Genomic DNA, 15,831 nt, shown 5'->3' on the forward strand with positions numbered 1-15,831 from the left:
AGAACATCAAGGCCTTTTCACCAACCATCCAAAGGACTGACAAACTAACTCAAAACAAACACACAAGGATTGCCCCAGCATCACACATGAATCCTAGAGGAAGCAGCGTGGAAACGACACTGGAGAACCCACAAGCAGAAAAGAAAAAAAAATGAAAGACCTGATCAAGACCTTACGCTCTAATTGCCCCATTCGCAGCATACCATGATATGGAAGATCGTGGCAACCTTGAGGAGGGAACAAGGAGATTGCTTGGAAAAGATACTTCAAGACCCAAAAGGGAAGATCCCAAAGCAAAAGAAAGTGAAAATCCAAAAGAGAGCCGTTTGCCAACGAGATGGGTAGGACAAGGCACTAACGGACCAAGATCAGACATGAGGAAAGCTATATCCTGCAAAGACCTATTGGAGAGCACCGAAGCTGGTGGATTTGGATGAGTGATGCATCTGGCAAGCTGAACTAAGAAAGATAACACTTTGGTGACAGGAAATCTAGCTAAAGGATGCGTTGGAATAGCTAACCAAGATGTGTGATGGGTGCAAGATGCTGATCAAGGATGAACTGACATGAACGCTGGATAGATACAATGGTACTAAGTTAAAGAGGATGTACAAGCTGATGGACCAAGATATGCTACAAATGTACAAGTTTGTTCATGTTTTGGTTTTTGTGAGATGGAAATGTTTGTGAAGGATGGGATGTCTATAATAGGTGATAGGTGGATAGGTAGATGGTTTGCGAAAAGCTTAAGGAAAATGGAATTCTTTGGGTGCATGTGATAGGATACAAGCTAGGATACAAGATTATCTACAATTTGGAGTATGGTACAAGCTTTGGACAAGATTTGGATATACAAGGTATGGTACAAGATTTACAAGGTATAATACAAGCTTTGGTACAAGATTTACAAGCTGTACAGGAGGTATTTACAAGCTTCATCAAATTTTGGATATTTGGTTGGAACACCAAGGGAACAAGCAAGTGTGTCTTATGGGATGGTGGGTAAATGGATGAGGGATAGGATAGTGATAGATAATGGATTAGTCTTTAGTACACAAGGTGCCTGAATTACCAGGTTTTCACCAAGGTACCTATCCAAGGTGCTTGAATTGCCAAGTTTTCACCATTGGACGCTTGTTTCTCTTTACTATTTTTTTTATTTTTGTATTTTTCAAAAGCTTGGTATACCAAGGATCTTCAAGCATAGAACTTCTTGAGATGAATGATGTTAGTAGGATCATTCAAGAGTTCTCCTTCTGGTGTAGATAGTTGATAAGCTCTAGAGCCAAAGGAAGCAGTGACAACATAAGGACCAAGCCATGTAGGTTCAAACTTGCCTTTCTTTTCTCGATCTGCTTGGACTTTCATGTTTTCTTTAAGGACCATGTCACCTGGCTGAAAGTGTCGTGGAAGCACCTTCTTGTTGAAATTCCTTTTGAGATGAGTTTGATAGACTGTGAGATGATCAAAGGCTTGTTGTCGCTTCTCGTCTAAGAGATCTAGCTGGGTGAGCCGAGCTACTCTATATTCTTCATCTGATATTTGCCCTTGCAAAGATATGCGCAAGGAGGGAAGTTCAACCTCTATAGGTAGTACTGCTTTGGCACCATAGACTAGGGAGTATGGAGTTGTGCCTGTGGATGTAAGGAAGGAAGTTCGATAGGCCCATAGGGCTAGATTTATTTGTAGGTGCCAATCACGGCCAGAATCATTGACAACTTTCTTTATAATTTTGAGGAGGGTTTTGTTAGTTGCCTCTGCCTGGCCGTTACCTTGTGGGAAATATGGGCTAGAAAAGCGGTGATGGATGCGGAGGGAGCACATGGCTCCATTCATCCATAAACAACTTGAACAGTTCATTATATTTCATTCATTCTCAACATCCTTTCCTAGTACTTTTTGTTGCATGAGACACGTGGAAGTTGTTGAAATATCTATCATATAGAGGTTGAATATCAAGAAGCTCCTTGTCTTCCTTTTGAGGTTGATAATCTTGGCCTTCAACCCTCCTAATTTAGTCCTTAGTGTGATCATCTTAGTAGCTACAATTTGACAGTCAGTATGGTTTCCTTTGACGAATGTATTAATATTCTCTTCCTCAAATATTATGTCTCTTGTTAAGTCTACAAGCTCTATTCTCATTCAGAAGGAGGTTAAGACTATTATTTTTGGTCAAGGTGTTAAATCTAGTGTTGTTGGTGTAGACTCTAGTCAAGGTAAATCTAGTGGTTTTGGTGTTGAGACCGCTAATTCTAGACAAGGTAAGATACCTTGTGCTATGATTGTTGGTGCAAATATGGGAACCAAAATCTTGGAGTTTCTCCTTGTTCATATTATCATTTCAAGGACTTAAATAAGAAATAAGATTTATCCATAATAATAGCAAAAAACCTATTTTAGTAGTTTCTAAAGTTTCCAATTACCTTGTTGGTGTAGGAGCACCACACACAACAAAGCCAAAGTTGAAGATTATAGAGACCCCAAAGACCCTCAAAAAAAACTAGAAGGATGGAATGTATAAATAGGGTTTTCAAACCACTTAGAAGGGTTTAGAACCTATAATGATACTAAAATAGTGTATTCCTTGACAGGGTTCATTCCATGAATACCATCTTCTAACAAATACTTAGAAATGTTCATAGCTATAGCTAGATTTTACCAAAATAAATGATCCCATCCAATTGTGTTTTATACTAAAATATTTTGATACCTTATAGAATTCACAAGACTATTGCTTAAATTCTTGATCATTTCTTTTATGCACATAGCTAAGGCAGTCCATTATACATTACAATATTACCCATTATCATAGATTATTATTCCCATGTAGGCTGAAGATAAAAAAGGAGAGGTGTCATTGATATTTTATATTTTACCTCATTATATTATTCCTCATTGTAATAGTCTCACAGCCTTTAATTGTTTTGTATTTTACCTTCTAAGGTCTCCAAGATCTATTTCTACTCATTGTGCATTAACATCTATTAGAAACTCATTCCATGATTTATGACTTTAAAACCTATACCACATTTATTTTGATAAGAATGTTGTTTCTTAACTTTATAGTATTATACTTGATATTGAAACCATCCAAAACTTTTCATCGATACAATACTGACATATTTTCTTTCCAAGAAGGATTGTCACCTAAACATTACCACATTTTCAAAGAAAGGGGGATCCATCTGCATGAAACACATTAGCGTAGACAAAGTTTGGTTGGGTTCAATAACACTGTCATTGGGTGTGAATAAAGCATAGTTCAAAGATACCTAGTGAAGGTTATCCATCTAGGCACAATATCATGAAGAGCAACTTTGTTTCACCAAAAGAAAATGCTACTATGGACTTCAAGAAAAAAAATAAGGAAGACTTATTGTTTAGTCCTTGCTGAGGATAGAAATGATATAGAAAATATGCTAAGTGTATGAGTTCTTGATACCCTACATGTTATCTAGTGTTTAGCAGCTCCATGAAATAGCATAAGTTTTGACAATCTTCATATAGTTTGAAGTCATATTTGCATGGTCTTGTATTGCTAGAGAAGGATAACCTCTATAAAATTATTTTCAATTCCATACATTTCAAAGTAAATGCATTTCCTTGTTCAAAGATCCTTGAAACAAAAGGAAAAAAGTCTTATCCTATTTGGGTCTGATTTTCCTTCCAATACAATCTCCCATTAACTATGCACAAGTACCAACTGCCATGATATTAAAAACATTGAGATTTAGTAGATAATGAAAACCCTACTTATGTGTATTATCTCACTAAGGTTAAATTCTTCATTTATTAAACTCCCTTGAAGAAACTTCCAACATGCCTTTAGCAAGACTCAAGAGAACGTAGAGGTCACAAATATTCCTTTTTGACTCTCTGAACTATTACAAAGTATGGGAATGTGGAAATGACCACATCAAGATATTAAAATGGAAAAATATTCAGTAGGATAGGGTAGTCGTATTAAAAAACAAAATAAGAGTTTGTAATTTTAGAGGTTTAGGTACTCTAGCCTATCAACAAGCTCTAATGTTGAATTGTCAAGGCTTTCAAAATATCACACAATGGTGGATTTGGTTTCATAGACTCAAAACTAATACTCTATTACAATTCCATACCCCACTTCACAAAGTCTCCTCAAATTGAACCTAAAAGCCCAATACTATGCCTATTAGTCCTGTTGCATACTTAGAATGTAAATAATTCTACCTTTTCAAGAAAATTGATAATTTAATGATGCTTACTCATGCCCTATTTGGTGTACTAAAACACATCATAGACTTCCTTATGTTTGTTTTGGACTAACACAATTAACCTTGACTAGTGCCCTATTTTTATGCATAAATGTTGACATGTTAACAAAGGAACTACATGAAAAAATCCACTTGATACTTCCTACTATTGGAAAAAAATTTCTTATACCATCAAATGGTCAATTCCAAAAGGAATTAGTCCCAAGAGTTCTGCAACTTCTGATCCCTAATTCTTGACTCCAAACCCAATTTTGCTAGGGCTTCCTCAATGTTCAGTCTCCACCTAATCCTACATCCAATTGGTGATGGATTCACCTTCACTTTACTCTGTTGAAATGTTCCCAAGCATAAAATCCATCCTTCTCGAGAAGCTCATTCACTACCACACACAACATTCAATTATATCTTCACACTATTTCATAACTGCGATCATTTCTATCAAACATGAATCTACATATGCATAGTTAGAGTTTTATGAATCATGTTAAGTAACGTCATTCCATGAATGTTAGGCCTCTACATTCATGGAATGACCTTCATTCTCCCTAAGCCATTATAGTAACAACAAGTTTTAATAAAAAGCAACTGATTGAATTATAACTAGTGTGATAGTAACTTACTATAATATGAAATTGAACAGCAAAACATAGCAAATGATGAAGTGACTCAATCAAAACATATGGAGATCCAATCAAATTGGGATCCAAAATGGAGTTGATTTTCAGAAAATAGAAATATTTTGCATTTGTTGTTTTTTGTTCACCAATACATAACATGATCCTTCTTCTCCCCCTGTCGCAATAGAGACTTATTCTCTCATATAAAAGACCCCCTTATAACTACTTAAGAAATTGACTCAACTAACTTATATTTTTTGAGTTGAATGTTAAGCATACAACCCGAAACTTCTCAATCCCTAAACTAGTCATTACATTTTTTAAATATTAAAATTTTAAATAACGAAAATGGCTTTATTTTGATACTTAACCTTTTGTCTAATAGCTAGACCTATCCCATGCCCCTTCTATACTTCTTGAAACATTATTGAACCTTGGACACTTTAGTCCATAAGAGAACATTACACAATAAAAGTAGTTTCATGTTCATATGACGACATTACACAATAATACCCTTCTAGGTTTTCATATATGTTTATAGAAATCAATAGAATGGTCTTACTCAAACATAATTCATGTTCATTTTCTATGGTTTCTAATATTAGCCATTGGAATTGGTTTAATGTGACTCTAGGCAATTCATCAGTAGTGCAACTTGAATTTCGTTCACCTTTATAGTCCAATAGAGAAATTTCTTGTATTTGAGAACCATGTCCCAGAAATCAATATTGATAAAGGTGAACATCCAAGTCTAGTGTTTGTTCTTGATTTTCCTTTCCAAGAATATTTTTCTAGCCCAAATTAGTTAAGATAAATAAGTTCAAATCTTCATGGTATGTGATATTTTTTCATTGGCTTGATTTTTTTCCCAATGAAATCTAGAGCATGTCTCATGTAGAGTATATTTTTTGCCATTGAAAAGTTTAATATTGAATCTCTAAGAATGGATGGTATTTGTTGTTTAGAGGAATACTTGCCTAATCTACTATATGTTAGAGATGTACTTGTTGCTTCTAGTTTCATTAGGGATTCTAATACAATTTTTACTAGGTGGCATTACCCCAGCAATTGGATCCCCATTTGTCAAATTGAGAAAATGCATGTTATCAAGGGAAAATTCATGTTTCTAAGTCACATTTGAAGTTTAAAAAAAAATGTAACCATTATGGATTAATAGAATGGTTGAAAGAGTAAAATGCAAAAAGTTACTCAAAAGTTGTCAAGTTACTTAGTAACTTTTTTTGACAAATTTTCACCAATGGGTAATTTTAGCTAAATTTTGTTTGAGAGCAATTGGGAAATCTTAGAATGTATTTAAACACTCATGTACATGCCCAAAAAGATGGTGTGGAAGGATTTGGGTTATAAGAAAACAAATCTAATAATGCAAGATTTTCTCTGCAAAGTGGTGGTTGCAAATCTTCTTTCTGATTGAAATCATATTGGACATAGTAGAATATTGTTCTAACATTCATTTAGTATGGTTTGAAGTTTATTAAAACCATTATGTTTAGTTCACCTTAACTATTCTTGTAGATTGTTATATCTGATAGTTTCTTCACAGTTTGAAGGTTGTCATGTGGATATGAAACATTCTACTTTATGTGACAACTATTCTAGCTTGTGGAATGGGTCTGGAATGGTGTATTATAGGACGTTATAACACTAGCAATGTAGAGGAGATCAAGGAGATTACATTTTAACACCCTAAGGTAGATGGTTAAAAGGGAAACTATGCATTCTCGATGTCATGTATTGGTTTGAGTGAGATCATTGAATGAGAAGGTAATTTTATGAATGATTATGTACCTTCTTGTACAACCATCTAAGATCATTTACAATATCCATTTTTTAATTGCACCCCCTTTTAAGGCCCCAATGACTAATTTGGAATTCCAATTAATCCAAATCTTTCTCCACCTATTTTATCTAGTATCATTAATCCCCACAGCAGCTAGGGCCCTAGCCTCAACCAAGTTCTTAGTGTCTATTCTAAATTCCTAAGCATATAGTACTAGTGGCTTCCCCCATGCATCTTTAAAACTCAACCACCTCCAACTTTTCTAGGATTCCCTTTAGTAGCTCCATTGAATTTTAGCTTCACCCACCTGTGCTCCAACTTTTCCTGCTTATATGTCTTATTGCTACCTTTGGTCAAAGAGGGAGCCATCGTGAAGCCCATAAAATTGGTCCACGAGTCTTCCTAGCCCAATTCTCCTTCCTCTACATTATAATCATCTTTCTTATGAATCTCTCAAAATTCTTTAATGGTGTTAACCACCCTATCCCATATCCTACCAAAATTCACTTTTTTTGCCTTAATTGAGTTCCTTTCAAGCCAAAGATTCCCCACAATGATTGCTGCAGCCACATTCTACATTATTTTTAGGCCCAAACTAGTAGAATTGGTACCCCAAAACTCCAAAATTCTTGCCACATTTTTATGAATCACCCCACTTAAATGCCCATTTAGCCCAAAAATGGCTCCAAATTTTCCATGTGACCTTGCAATGAAGGAAAAGGTGATCACTTTTTTCCTCTTAAAATTTACACAATACATCTAGAAGGGCTTGTCTTGCCCAATACCTAAAGTCTATCCCAATTTAGGGCTCTTCTTTTCCAAGCCATCCATAAAAAAAAAAATTATATTGGTTTTGCAGAACTTTTTCCAGATCATTAGATTTCCTTTGGAGCCAGCATTAGAGAAATATTTGATAAAGTGTCCTTGATCATCTCCATACCACTATCCTCATTCACCTCCCCCACCAAAGGCCACTTGGCCAATCTCTCATGAATCTCATCACATGCAAATTGTAACTTAGCAATAGCTACTTTCAACCTTTTCCAATACATGTTTGGAGGGAGCCTTACAATGGACTCCTCAACCCGAGTCCCCTCAACTTCCTCAAAATGTGTCATCAGGAGGAAAAAACATTTTTTCTCATTGGAAGCCCTATCTTCTATCCATTGGGCCTCTAAAATTTAGTCTTGTCACCTCTTCCCCATCTCCATTTCATATCCAAACTCAAGAAATTCCAATAGTTTTGTAGAAAATTTTAAATACTTGAACCTCTAGGCAACTTACAAGTGAACAAATTGTCAACATTGTTCATCAAATATTTAGTCTATATTACTTGACTTCAAAATTTATATTTTTCATGATAGACCCTTCACATTAATCTAATTCCCAATGCCTGATTCATATCCTTGTACTTTCTAATTTCTAAATGATCCTGCACATTCGGCCTGCAAGCACTGTCTTATTTAACTAAATATATTTGAATGGCTCTTACAACTATCTTAGATGACCTTATTGTACCTTCTCATACAACCATCTATAGCCTATCCATACAAGATGGACATGTGCTGAATTGGCAACCTAAATCTACATTTTAGTCCTTTGAGTCATGCAGGTGTCTTGGATAAAGAGCTCACTTAGCCTACTAGTTAGTCTTAGTTGTTTTCTCTTTCCATTTATATACCCTAAATATCTTTACCATCTTGTGTCATTGAGTTATTTCATTTATCATTAGTTAGCATTATAGTTAGGATCAATTTTTTAAGCTAACCAAATCTACCTAGCTTGTTAGAATAGTATTGTAAGTGAGGTGGTGTTGGGCCATTCATTAAATTGAGTTTTATGTGCAATAGATTTGATTTCCCCTCTTATTTCTAATTTTCCACTTATGTACTTGTCATAGTGCCTTAAGCTATTGTAGATCCATGATCCATCCCCCAGTCCAACTATTTTAGCATCATGGAAGAAATAGAAAATAGCTCAAGTGTTTCCATCTCTACCAATGCCACCACATTCAATGATGCATCCTTTGCCAACTACTGCAATAGCATAACCTTCATCATCAAAAAAAATAGGAGCTTCTCTTGGAAAATATGTATGATGTTGCGTACTTGGGAAAGGAATATTTTTAAACTCTAAGAAGTGATAATTGTACCTACATAATAATATTCATTTGACTGAGTTTATATTTTTGGCATCAAATATCTTTAAGGCTTTGTAGCAATATCTCTTATAAACTCAATGTAGAAAAGTATGTAACCAAATTCATGTAAGGTTATGCAAATAATAGAAAATCTTATTGATAATTCAGTGTCTTGCTAGCAATGCCATCTTGAATTATGGGCATGCTCTTTTTGGTTGAATATAGGTGGCTCCTATAAAAATTCTTGTAGGTTCTCAAGTATGGGTGATGTACTAGATCATAGGTATCCAACATGTGCTATATGCATCTATTAGGAGCTAAAATAGTTCTGAGCCTAAGATCTAGGCAGCAATATTGATAGGCAACTCATTTTTATCATTGTTTGAGGCCATTAATTTTCACCATGGATGTATTATTGATTGAGCATTCATAGATATGTTGTATTTGCATCATCTTTCAGTACTGAAATATAAGTTAAATCTTAATATTGTTGCTGAGAGCATCATATACATATATACATACATACATCTATACAACTGTAAAAACTTCAAATAAGGTGGGACAAAATAGGATAGACCCATACAGGAAACAACCTCTTTAAGTCCTTACAAGACCCAAGATGTTTGGGACATCATTCTAATCCAGGAAATGTGCTCCCTTGAAACACTGGTAGAATTGGATAGTGTTTTATTTCATTAGTTTTCCATTCTACTTTATTAGAGTTCTCATATTTATTATTTTTTGTTTTTTGAGAGAATTTGAATTTAGAATTCAGAATTATTTTAGTATAAAATCTACAAGAATTTCTTTGAACACATCCTTTGTGGTTCATGTCACTTCTTGTGACCAATCACAACAATTTCAACTAGTTGTTAGGTATAGAGAACATTAACAAGTTTACAAATACATTTCGTATTGCATAAAAGTAAAGAGTGGACAAGAATTGTGTTGGTGAGAAATGCAAATTGTAGAAATCTTGACGGACTTTTGAGGATTTCACTTTCTCCCATGGTGGATCAATACCAACATCTAGGTAGGTGGTTTCCACTTGCTAGTGTTGCTAATAGCTTTCTTAAATTGTTATGTTCTTGGAGGCTCAAGATTTATGCTAAAGGAAATAATTGGTAGAAAAATTTCACCCTACTAGTTTAGTTCTTCCTCAAACTACTAAACTTTAGGAATCTTTTTTTAACATTATAGTACATATATGAATTATAATAAATTGGTGGCTCTTCAAATGACATTTCTTTATTGCAAATTTTATATTTATCTACTTTCAAATGTGTCAAATTTAACTTGAGTCAATACTAGCTTTATATAGTGTATTTTATCAAATAGGTGAAGTTGAATATGTTTCCTAATTAGTGACATTTGATTTCCACAATCCATTAACAATAATCAAAGATTTTCTGGATTTGATTGTGTCTATATTTTTTTAGCATCAATGTTTCGGATCACATAGAGTGATCCATCATCAGGATCACACACACTTATTTTTTATTCTCTTGCTCTTCATCCTAATGATGGATCATTATGTGTGATCTAAAATGTTGATGCTAAAAAAATATAGACATAATCAAATCCAGAAAATCTCTTATTAATGTTTCCTAATTGTTGGGTGTCTACATGACTATATCTCATTCAAATGAAATATTGGAAGAGCTTCAATGATTGGCAAGTGACAACTCCTAAATTATTTAAAACCTCTTTAGTTTTAATGTGAAATGAGAATATCTCTTCTAGATTCTATAACTTATCCCATATTCTTCACTTTAGGGATGTCTGCTATCATTGCAAACAAAATGATCTAGAGTGTTGGATTAGATTCTACATTTCTTCCATTGGTGGCTAGAACTACAAGAAGTGTTAATTTTGCTCAAAGTGCAAGTTCAATTGATGGTGTTGATTTCATAGTGCTTGTCATTGAGAACAAAGAGGATGAAAATACAATGGTTGATAGTGTTTGTCAAGTCATTACCATACAAGTATTTTTCATGCTTAACTCAATTAAGTTGAGCATTGTGGTTGGCTTAATTTCTAGGTTGAGAAAAGCAGGTGCAAGTGGATTGGTTATCTGAACAGTAGATGTAGAATACTTTGAAGTTAACATCCTTAAAACAATGAGACCATTACTTTTTAGTACACAATCTATCAAGGATGATAAAGAAAATGGTGAAACTAACATCCCGTGGATGAAAATAGAAAATGTTAATCTAAGCAGTGATTTAACAAAAGTTGTGCAGAATGTAAAGTGTTTAGATCTAAAGTTCAAAGAGCTTTTAGATGAGGAACAATGCTTTTTGTTGAATGTGACCAATTTTATTTATGAAGCTGCCCCATAGGTATGTTTGTTAATTCTAGTTCTATTTTCTTTTCTATTTACCAACCTCAATGCAGTTATTTTCAAAATATGCCCGAAAGAGCCTCATGGCACTAACCTAACAAAAAACATACTTTAAATATGTGTCTCAATTTTCTTCTCTTTGTGTGCTTCTTTAAAAATGTAGGAGATTTCACTTCTTGTGGATGTAATTGCCCAACTAGATAAATTATTTTTGCTAGTTATACTAGTAATTTTTTGCTAATTAGGCTAGAACCAATGTCTTAACTTCATTCTTGTAAATACAGATCCCTAACCAAAAGACGAAAGGTGAGACAAGCTTAAAATTATTACAAATAGTAAGATTTTTAGGTGGTTCTTACCTATTGGCTGACCAAGGAACATATCTACTAAATTAGCTATCACATTAAGTTGCACGTTATCTACACTAAAAATTCCTCTACAAATGCCAATGAGTTTGTCTCAAGTAGGTGCCCAATAGAACTTTTCCATCCATCCATCTCTAATCAAAGGTGCATATAAAGTAGAAAAGTAATTTCTTGTAACAATAATTAGTACTTGAGGATTTTCAACTTTTTTATATTGGTATGATAGTTGAACATTTGTAGGATTTTCTACAATGTTCATGAGAGTTGCATTCACCATTTGATTGTTGACCATGTACTATGTAGTTCCACCCATTCTACTAGCACCTACATCAAGATCGTTTATAAAGAGGGCACACATCTTTCCTTTCTTTATTATATCAAAAGCCTCCTTGTATCTCTACCAGATAAGTTTGGCAAGTTCACCTACATTTCCACTCTCCAATTCTCCTACACTCATCATAATGGGACTGTATTGAACAAAAAAATAAGTCTTTTTTAGATAAGAAAAGTTTTGAAATTGAATTCAACCCCAATAATGCCCTCCTATCGAATATTTTTTAGAACTTGTGGCCCTCATTAGATGCTAGTTTTGAAATTATTCAACCCTAATAATGCCCTTCTACTAAATAATTTTCAAAACTTGTGGCCCTAATTGTAGAGTACATTTGTGCATGTGGTATTTCTTTCCAATTAGGTCTAGTCCATTTGAAGGATTCTAGTTCAGAGAGTGACATTTTCATGGTAATGTTGTACTCTCTACAAGACTAGTAATGGTGGAATGCATATTTTCAAAAAGAAATTAATTAATTGCATTCATCACCTCTGCCTAGCATCCTTGCTAGAATTAGAGAAATTGAACTAAGGATTGCATTTACAATAAAAAGATCTAATAAAGAAAATCAATTCAAATAAAGAAAATCAATTCAACTTTAGTTTTGCAATTGAATATGTTCTGAGTGGGCAATAGCATTTGACTAACAAAGATACTCAATTCAGAATGACTTGCTTTGAGGAAAGTCTTTGTCTTCAAAAGAATGTCTCACTTAATTGATCCCTAGCTTTGCAAAAACAAGCTCACACTAAAATTATTTTCCTTGTCCTTTGACCCCAAACCCCAAAAATAAGAGGCACCTATTATTCAAGGAAAGCCAAAATGATTGAAATAAGTCACAAGAATAACTGATAACTTCTGTTATTTATAAGCAAGTAAACAATAAAATTGCTTTTGTAGTAGAAACACTTATTCTTGTAGTTATAGATTAGTGAATTATAACCAAGAGGTTTAACCAAGAACATTAGTATGTTTAATTCTAGACAACATGTCAAAAAAAATTAGGATCTATACTTGGATTTTCCAAACAAGAGGAGAGTTGGCATGCCCAATAACATCATCAGTCAAATGGTGATCAATAGCTCACAATCCAATTCCAAATTTTCACAGCATAGAAAGAAAGCTTTATTGTATGTATTTACTATTTTACCATCTGTTCTATTGTTTTCAACTTTTTTGATATTTCAATTGGTTCATTGATCAATTTCTCCAAACATTAGATTAGTTTTGTTTGAACATTGCAAAACCACCTAAATTAGCCACCCTCCCCTAAACCTATACGATGAGAAAATTACATGGTCTTCTCAAACATTATTAGAAAAATGTACATCCCTTAGAGTTTCTCTTGGGTTAGAATACCTAATGGTTAGTCCAATGCCTAGGAACATGTAAAACAACCCTTTGTTATCAACTTAACATAAACAATGAATTGCATAACAACATTTAAATGAACCCTTTGTTATCATCATAACATGAACAATCAAATGCATAGCTCATAAAATTCATTTATGTGGAATGGGGTTAGTTGTACTAGTTTAAGCTATTAATCTTAGGTTCTCAAACAAACCCAAGTTGGTTAAACTCATGACATCTGCATTCACAGGTAGGTTGTAGAAAAATTGCCTAATAGAGGGGTGTCTCACAATGGCTAGATTTTAGATCATCTAGACAACCCTGGGTATTCTATTAAATCAGAGAAGGAATTATCCTATCCTTATGAACAATACCTAAGTGCATTACATGGTTTGCATTACCTCACACTACTTGCATTACCCAATTGAGCATTGACTAAAAATGGATAGACCAATAATATTTCCATGCTTTCTTTACGTCTTCTACCAATATGAATAAACCTTTGAAAGAGAAAATAGACTATTGCATACCTTAATTTTAGGGAATCCCATGAAATTCTTAGCTATGTGGAGGACTAGCTTATCCATGAAGGTGGGAGCTATGTAAAAACCATATGATGTAGTGTTATCATAAGAATACCTAGTCATAATCAATAGGATTGAGTGAAAAAACAAAGATGGCCTAATTCAATAGATTCATAAATGAAATATGGTCTAAGGAAAACTAAATAGAAGCAAACACACATACATGTGCTAAGCAAAACTGATGTAAACATAGCTACTCATGAAAACTATTTGGGTTCCCATTCCCACAACCCCCTGAAAGATAGAATCAACCATTCATTTTCCTTTGGTGATGTCCTATTGATCATTAGAAATGTTAGACGCAAGTCCAGCCCATCTGTCATTCTTCATTTTATCTTTCTCAAAGGAATAGTTAACCACAAGAAGCCATCTTCTTTTTGAGATACCACCCAAGCAGCCCTTTTTGATGATAGAGCTCAAAAAAATTGAGCTTTGGATGTGCTTCTCATTGAACCTTATTGCATGTCAGGGAGAACAAGGCAATCTCTACAATCATAAACAACACAACGATGAACCATTTGATATAGTCTCCTGATGCTCAAACAAAGCCCATAATAAAGAAGAAAGTTACACCCCTTTTATGTGGAGTTGTTTAAGAGAAAACTGAGAAAGGGGACATCTACAAGTACTCCAAAATCCTTGAATAAATAATTAAATGAGAAAATAACATGAAGAAACATGAATAATGAAGTGAATAGAGATAGAGAGGTTTTGACATGTCTCCTTGGGCCATACCTTAATGCACGAGCTAACTTCAAACATAAGGTTTTAAAATAGTTGATGTTACATATGGGGTGATTTCAAAGGCAAACCTTTTGAAGGGTGGTATTATAAATTCCACATATAGATGATGTGGTAAAGTGAATTTGTTCATGTACCTTTGATGTGCTTAGCAACATGGTGCTTTTAGAATTTCTTTCAATCTGAACTTAATCTGATTCTTGGCCTTTGGATAATTAAGTATAGCTACATAGCTATTATGGGATACAATAGGATTGAAGACCCCAAGATTTTTCCAGGCATTGAAATGTGAAGAGAAGTTCCCTATTCATGATAAAATTCATGATAACCACAACTATGGTGGCCTCTGCATAGCCCTTACAACTACAATGTTGACATCGTGGAGATTAGAAACCTTATATTAATTATTGGCTTTGACCCCAAAAAAATTGGCTACATTTGCATCACTCACATAATTGATGGTGCCCTATGCATAAATGTCCATTTGTTCCATGTTGTATCAAGGAATTGTTTCTTATCCAAGCTATTTAATTTGCAACCTTTTAAATCTATGTAAAGATAAAGTTGGAGCAACAGAATTTTTCTTCTCAAAGGTGTCCTCTGATTGTAAAGTGTCCACTCCATTATCTATTCAACAAACAAGACATATCTAGTTCAATAGATAATGGAATGGACATTTTACAATTAGAGGATACCTTTGAGAAGAAAAATTCTCCCCTGCTTCAACTTTATCTTTGCATAGAATTAAAAGGTTACAAATTAAATGGCTTGGATAAGAAACAATTTCTTGATATAGCATTTTTTTTTAAATAATTGACCAAACATTGGTGGAAATTTTGACCAATTCTTGATAGTTTTCTACCAAGACTTGGTTGAAATTTCCACCAATTATAAAAAAAATTGACCAAACATTGGTGGAAATTTGACCAATTCTTGAAATTTTTCTACCAAGACTTGGTCAAAATTTCCACCAATTATTAAAAAAAATTGACCAAACATTGGTCAAAATTTTGACCAATTCTTGGTAGTTTTTCACCAAGAATTGGTCGAAATTTCTACCAATTCAAAAAAAAATTCAAGCAAACATTGATGGAAATTTTTACCTACACTGAAAAATCAAAGCTAGCAAAAATTAAAAAATTTCGACAAATGTATTGGTCAAAATTTTGACCAAACATTGGTTGGTGAAAAATTCAATGAGAAAAATTACCATGAACTGCTTGGTCAAAATTTTGACCAACCTATTTCAAAATTTTAACCAATATTCATCAAAAATTGAGTTCAAATTTACTAGTGAAAGGA

The 15,831-nt window shown here is 33.8% G+C and overlaps 1 pseudogene; it reads right to left on the minus strand.

Annotated features, from left to right (window-relative positions):
• The window catches only part of LOC149535719 (ribulose bisphosphate carboxylase/oxygenase activase, chloroplastic-like), a 101,885-nt pseudogene extending 87,767 nt beyond the window's left edge, over nt 1-14,118 (minus strand).
• Nucleotides 14,119-15,831: the final 1,713 nt, after the last annotated feature.

The sequence above is a fragment of the Cupressus sempervirens genome, chromosome 10, assembly GCF_028749045.1.
Source record: "Cupressus sempervirens isolate cs-2001-9-10 chromosome 10, ASM2874904v1, whole genome shotgun sequence".
Classification (NCBI taxonomy): Eukaryota; Viridiplantae; Streptophyta; class Pinopsida; order Cupressales; family Cupressaceae; genus Cupressus; species Cupressus sempervirens.